The 7,039-nt window shown below is 35.5% G+C and overlaps 1 protein-coding gene across 1 annotated transcript in view; it reads left to right on the top strand.

The window, feature by feature from the left end:
- The first annotated feature begins 462 nt into the window (after nt 1–462).
- Nucleotides 463–7,039, top strand: part of LOC128858193 (uncharacterized) — an 80,401-nt gene continuing 73,824 nt past the window's right edge. Inside the window, exon 1 of the mRNA XM_054094250.1 lies at nt 463–635. The gene's annotated coding sequence lies outside the window, so the exon portion shown is untranslated. The remainder of the gene's footprint in view (nt 636–7,039) is intronic.

The following is a 7,039-nucleotide window of genomic DNA, read 5'->3' as shown; positions in this document are numbered from 1 at the left end:
TGGCTGACCAACTCTTTGGGCAGTTGATTGTTTGGCTGCTGTAGCAACTGTCTGGCTGACGTCTGAGTGACCTAGTCTGGCATCAGCTGCGATCTTTATGATTGTATTGAGCAAACGATTGCAGCAGAGCAGAGCGCCAGTGCTCACCTACTCGATTGGCATGGGGGGCCTTCTTGAGCATGTGCACTTTTTGAGCAACGGAGCAACTCCACACACACACGCACATACACATACACACAACAGCACCTCGCGTTTGGATTCACTCTCTCCCCTAACACTCTGAACTCGACTCAATTGAGCTCAGCTCAACCACCGCCAGTTACTCAATATCTCAACCTAGTTTAGTACCGCTATACACAAGCTTACATTCATATGCAGCCAAGTAATACTCAAATAGTACTTTGTACTTCGCTGCATATTGCGCCAAGCTTATAAGCGTTTGCTGTATTTTGAATTTTTAAAATTTTAGTTTGCTGATCGTGAGCGCATTTTTTATGTGGAATTTAGTGAAGAATTTTGTTAGTTTAAATTTTTTCACGTTGGTGCATACGCGCGTTTTTCGGTGTGCCTTCCACGGACTGCTTTAGTACGCGAATTGTGAAGTGTGGTGAATTTTCCTTTAATATCTAACGTAGGTATGAGGTTCTATGAAAATACTGATTTATGTGAATGTGCCTTAGTAATTGATGCAATTTTGTTGGGCTCTGAAAGTGATTTAAATTTCAAAATTGCGCTTTCCAACAATGAATAGTGAATAGCTGATGTGTTTTTAAATTGTTTTTAAGAATTAAGTAAAAAAAAATCCAAACCTTAAATGATGGAGTGCTTTTAAAACACTTGTATACCGTATGTAAATATGTAAATATATGTAAATAATTCCTGCAATTTATGTTGGTAAATGCATGTGCGTGTGCTCTGTGAATACAAGTACATACATCTATATGTTTCCGCTAGCAAAGTAAAATATGATATTTAAATAAATAAAAAAAAAAAATTATTTGAAAAGTGAACTAAAATACATCTGAATATACATATATGCGGATATTCTTAAAAGGCCCACTTAGAAGGTCAATTAATTGCTTTAAGTAATTAATATTCGTAAATGGAGAAGCATTGTTTAATTTAGGTGAATCAAAAAACATTTATATGCCAAATATATCAAATTTATATACCAGATTTCTTTCTAAGCCTGCCTTACAAATAAATAAGTAAATATGCCCATTTACGCATGCAAAAGGTCTTTCAAAAGTTACGCCTAAATGTCATTAGTGAATAATTCCCAGACGGTACCCTTTTTCTATGTCATCTTTGACGCTTGTCAAGTAGACAGATGTACAATTTTACACAATACAACAACACGTTAAAATTATTGAAACTTATTATGAAAATGATCGATCTTTAAGAGCAAAATATCGCAAAATTGCTGATTTTTTATGAAAATAATTGTCCGCATGAGCCGACAATTCAAAGGTTTGTGTAAAATTAAAAAAAAAAAAAACTATTTCTGTCGAGGATAGAAAGAAGACTGGCAGACCAAAAACTGTACGTTCTGTTGAGAATATAGCTGCTGTTGCGTAAATTGTTGCTGAACAACGTTAAACATCGATATATCGACGTTCACAATATTTAGACACTCATAAATCGACTGCTTGGGCTATTTTACTCGTAGACTTGATAATATTGGACAATTATGGTAAATGGTGTAATTTTTCACATATAATTGTTCAGAGTCGTAATTTGAGCAAAAATAATGAAACCTGAAAGACCCTAAATTTTTACATGTTTTATTTGAAATACCCTTTATGTTGTTGGCTTACATTAGAATAACACAAAATGCTGACATTTTAGGAACGAATTATTAGGAGAAGTAGAAAGTTTTCAAAGTGAAGGTTGGGGAATAAGTTCATAGCGTTTTTACGGAAGACTTTTATGTAAACAAAAGACAATAATTATATCAGTAAGTAAATCAATTAAATATTCGCCGTTGCTACTTACAACTTCTTCCCACCTCTAGCGCAAATTTGTTGATGAGTTTCCGCCAAAAATCACCTGCTCTGGTGTCAAAGAAGTTGTTGAGACAGTTTTTAAGGACCTCTTTGTTATCCAAGATAACGCCCTTCATATGGCTTAACAGGGAACGGAAAAGATTTTAGTCGGTCCGTGCAAGGTCCGGAGAACACGGCGGATATTGAAGGACCTCCCATTCGAGCTCTTTGAGTTTGGATTTGACGACTAGTGCAACTTGGGGCCTGACGTTGTCTTGAAGGAGTATGGTTTGACCATGTCGATCAGGTCCTTTCAGTCATACATGCGGTGTAGCTCCTTGTTTACTGTGGCATTGAGCATTTTCCAGTGCACCATGCCTTCCCAGTCTCACTAAATACATATCATGATCTTCTTTGGAAGAAGATCCGGCTTGACTCTCGGCTTTGGCGTATCCTCCGGAGCCACCCACTCCTTTTCATATTGATGCATAGTAGGCCGGGTCGATTTGTGGGGAGGCAAAAAAATCGCCCATTGCTCTATGAAAATCATATTCTAGGGATCAAAATAAGAAACTTTGCCGAAGGAACCATACCTCTAAAACGAATTCTGATGTCCCCCAATTTGGGTCGAACTTTTTAGTTTCTTTTCTCATGTAAAGGCCAAAAATGGTGATATTTTGAAAAGATTGTATGGGGAACCTCCCAGGGGAGTTCCAGGGGGTGTGCCACTGGAATGGGTGGATCCGCCGTACAAAGTTAGTGGGGGTCGGTCATACATTTGGACTCGTTTGGAGCACTCTAAATGGGTCAAAGTGGGATTTTTCGTTCGACCCAAATTGGGGGACATCAGAATTCGTTTTAGAGGTATGGTTCCTTTGGCAAAGTTTCTTATTTTGATCCCTAGAATACGATTTTCACAGAGCAATGAGCGAGTTTTAAATCGACCCGCCCTAATGTACATACATACATATAACTCCAAAGTGTTATTGAATAATACTTCAAAATGTATAATTTTATTCTACACTAATATGCGTCTCCTGCTGCCAATTATAACTAGCATTCAAACTCTGGAAAATTCGATTGCATAAAATTTCCATAAATAATACTTAACTACAAATATATGCGGGCTGAGTTAAAACTCACAAAACTTCGACTTGTACAAAGTATCCTCCATGTAGCCACCTACGTACTATTCGAACTCCACTCATATTCAATGAAATCGTTCTCACCAATCACCTTACGCACCTTCTACTAAAATGTCGTGGAACTTTGGTCCCATAAATATATGTGTGCGTATTATGTCATTGGTATTTAGCCTTCGGCGACCTAAGTTCTACGTCCGATCATTTGATTAGCACATTTGAAGGTAATCATGTTTCGGTTGTGCACTTTGCATGCTTTGTGAATTTCATAGCTATAAACGCACATTTGTACATATTTACACATCTATGTATGTATATTTTGTTAAGAAATAATTTGTTTGCAATGCATTAGCCGAGGTGCCTCGGTGAGCGCTCAGCGATAATTGGGTCAACGAATTCAGTCAAGCGTCAATCAAAACATACGAAAGATGTTATTGAAGAGTCGCAAAAGCAGTTGAAAAAGTCAAAGATTTTGCTTTCAAAGACAATAAAAGTAGGTATACATGCACATACATACATGTATTTATGGTACATTTGTATGAAAGCATCTTTATGGTGAAGTGAAGATGTTAGAAATTTGTTTTGCCATTTAGTTTCAAGTCAATCTGCAATACAAATGCGCCGGTTTATTTGGTAAGCTTATAGGGATTGGATCGACTTAGGCAAAGTGCCTATGTGAAAAGTTTGAAACTTGTAAAGTACATTTCACTTGTCTTCCCATTGTGTCATTTGTCGCAAGAAAAGTTGTACTATAATATCGTGTTTACTGAGAGTTAAACTCAATAAGCCTTATGCCAATAGCGAGTTTAGACTTATGAACTGTAGAATCTTTACTAACAGCCTGAAAACTGATTATATTGATCGACCAAGATGAACTTTTAGTCTGTCATGTCCACATTTTGGGTATTTTTTACTCTATTTTGACTCTCTAACGTGAAAATCAAATATGGAAAAAATTTTATACAAATATAGGAACTTCATATCGGGAATTTTTTTAGCTGCAAGAGAACTATCGATATCGATAACTATGGTTTGACAGTTGGTAATGGCAAAGTGTGGGCATTTCTGCACGGTAAAGTTTGGCAAGTCAACGCTTCCAAATTTTGGAAAATTACTTTGAAAAAAAATTAATCTTTTCGCGTAGTTCATGGAGCACTGGGGCCATCATTTGTTCTTATTTCTTCCGTAATTTGTTTTGAAAAATTAATCATCTAAATATCGACGACACTTGGTTCCATGAAGACGGCACTCTGGCAGTACAGCGCGCTAACACTCCATATATTGCCATATCACCATTGATGCCACACGGCCAGATTTATTAGAAAGAGTAGTAAAAGTTGATATTGTATTCAAAAAATAAATGCCATGAACATATCTATAAGATTATACATTCTGTCGAAAAAATATTGGGAACTGTTTATTTAAAAAGTGCGCGTTACAAATATGTCTAAATTTTATTTGCTGAAATGTTGGTACAACTGCCCCCTATAGTGCCGCAGAGTTTGACGGTGATCTATCAATTAGCTTGTTTTTAGCATTTAATTATATCAGTCAACCGCAGGTGTGCTCTGCGATTTTCACTATGGATAAAAATATCGAACAAAGAATTTGTCTTAAATCTTGTGTTTTGGAAGGGTTTCGTGAGCCGAATCGTTGAAAATATTGTAGAAAGCCTATGGCGATTGTATTTTATCGGGTCTACGAGTGGTATAAGGCGCTTGCAGAAGGCCGAAAGTTGTGGAAGAATTAATCCAATCGGTCACCCATCAACGTCTTCAACGTATAAAAACGTTGACAAAGTCAAGGAAATGGTGCTAGAAAACCATCATTTAAGTTTGAGTAAGGTAGCTCGTGACCTTAGCGTGTCTTACGAATCAATACGTAACATTTTACGCCATCAATGGGGCATTAGACGCGTGGCTGCTCAACTCGTTCCAAGATATTAGAATTTCTTTCACAAAACTCACCGGAAGAAGGTGGCTGTCGTGAATTCGGACCCAACGGTCATCCAGCGCATCGTAACAGGTGACGAGGCGTGGGTATATGAGTTTGACATGCAAACCAGTCAACAACTGCCTGAATGGCGCTATCCACATGAGCCGAAACCCAACAGCCCCCTCCGCGGACGTCGCTTGGAGTCGATAGAGGCCATTAAGGAGAATGCGCAGAAGGAGCTGAAGAAAATCTCTTCAAACGCATTTAAAATGTGCTTTGATGACTAGACTAATCATTGGCATATGTATACTGCTTCGAATGGAGCCTACTTTGAAGGTGACAAATAAATGTTAGTGTTTAAACAATTTTTTTGCGTTTCATTGAATAATTTCCGGTAGTTTTTTGACAGAATGTAATAAAGAAAAATTAGTCCCAACAATATTTTTCTTTTGTATTATCATTTTCAATTTTTTATTACATTTTTAAATTGATTATCGTAACGGAAGATTTAAAATTTTTTCAAATGGATTTCCATCACTCAGAATCATTTATCTATTTACTAAACAAATGTATTTCTTTATTTATTTATATGATAACTAATTTATATTAATTAATCCACTAAAGATAAGCGCTTGCTACTAGGGTCATCGGATAAAAAGTTATTCAAAAACAAATTTGAATTATTAATTTTGCGCCACCTTGTATATTATAAAAAAACGGACACTTTACTTGAAAATATGTTCTCAAAAACTAGAAATTATGACTTTCTGGATTATTTAACAACAAAAAACTCTCAATATGGATCGTGAATTTTATCTTCAATTTCACTAAATAAAAGGAAAGTCGATGACATTATTTGCTCCGTCATGTGATTGATTTGGCATTGCGTTTAAGTATAGGAACTTCAGCACTAACCACAATGAATTATCAATTTTCAGAATGTATATTTCGATATTTTACAATACGAGTATATTTTTGCGCCATATTCGTTTTATTTATGTTGCGGAAGCATAAGTGGATATAAGGCACGTGTTCTACAGACTTTGTTCAAATCACGGGTTTTCCGAAAGCCATAAATCGCGTTCGTTTTAACCAACTTATAGGATTCTTTACTCATGCCATAGATTAGATTATATTCTCTACGAGATTTCGACCTCATGGTATTTTGTGCACTCTACTCATGACAGTACCTCATCCAGACCCAGTTCCCTTATTAACTCATGATAAAGCTGGGTTGCATTGATTCTAAGTGCATTTCATGTCTTACATCACACACAGGGCGTCCAATCCTTATTTTGATCAGGAACAGAGAAATCAAAATATCCTCAATAACACTGCTCCACCAGTTTAGTCAAATTTCCTCGCTGACTTTAATATTAACCGAAAATACAGTAAAATCGTAAATATGTAGCTGCTACATCAAATCTGTAAGTGTAAGAAAAAAGAATTTCTGTTTAACTTCACCAGCAATTTTATATGTTATGACAAATTTTACTATTCACTTATTTGCTTATTTATCTCTTAATTTCAAATTTTTTTTTTTATAAAATTAACTATATTCTCTAACTTGGTTCAAGAAGTCAAGAAAACATAATTTCTTTTTAGTAGAACTAAAAAAAATAATGAAAATATATATAACTACATAATTCAATTACAAACTTATATCTAACTAAACAAAAAGATAGAGTTTAATAATATAGAAAATTCCTTCGAAAAAGAATGAGAAATCTTGCAAATTAGAATTGTAGATCACATTAAAATCACGAAAAAGTACGTTCAATAGGAGCATTGTGAGCATAACTTGTTTTGAACTTATTTAAATAGAAAGGATGAGCGTTACGAAGATTTCGGGAAGATGTAAGAAAACTAATACTTTGAAGCAGAAATGGGCAATCAGTGTCGCCTATAATAGAATCGATCTTCTACTTTCTAAATACTTCAAGATGACATCACGTTTGCTTATGTGTATGATGGGAT

This window comes from Anastrepha ludens, chromosome 3 (genome assembly GCF_028408465.1).
Source record: "Anastrepha ludens isolate Willacy chromosome 3, idAnaLude1.1, whole genome shotgun sequence".
In the NCBI taxonomy this organism is placed as follows: Eukaryota; Metazoa; Arthropoda; class Insecta; order Diptera; family Tephritidae; genus Anastrepha; species Anastrepha ludens.
Note: the sequence above shows the minus strand (reverse complement) of the source record. Positions and strands in the feature narration are given on the sequence as shown.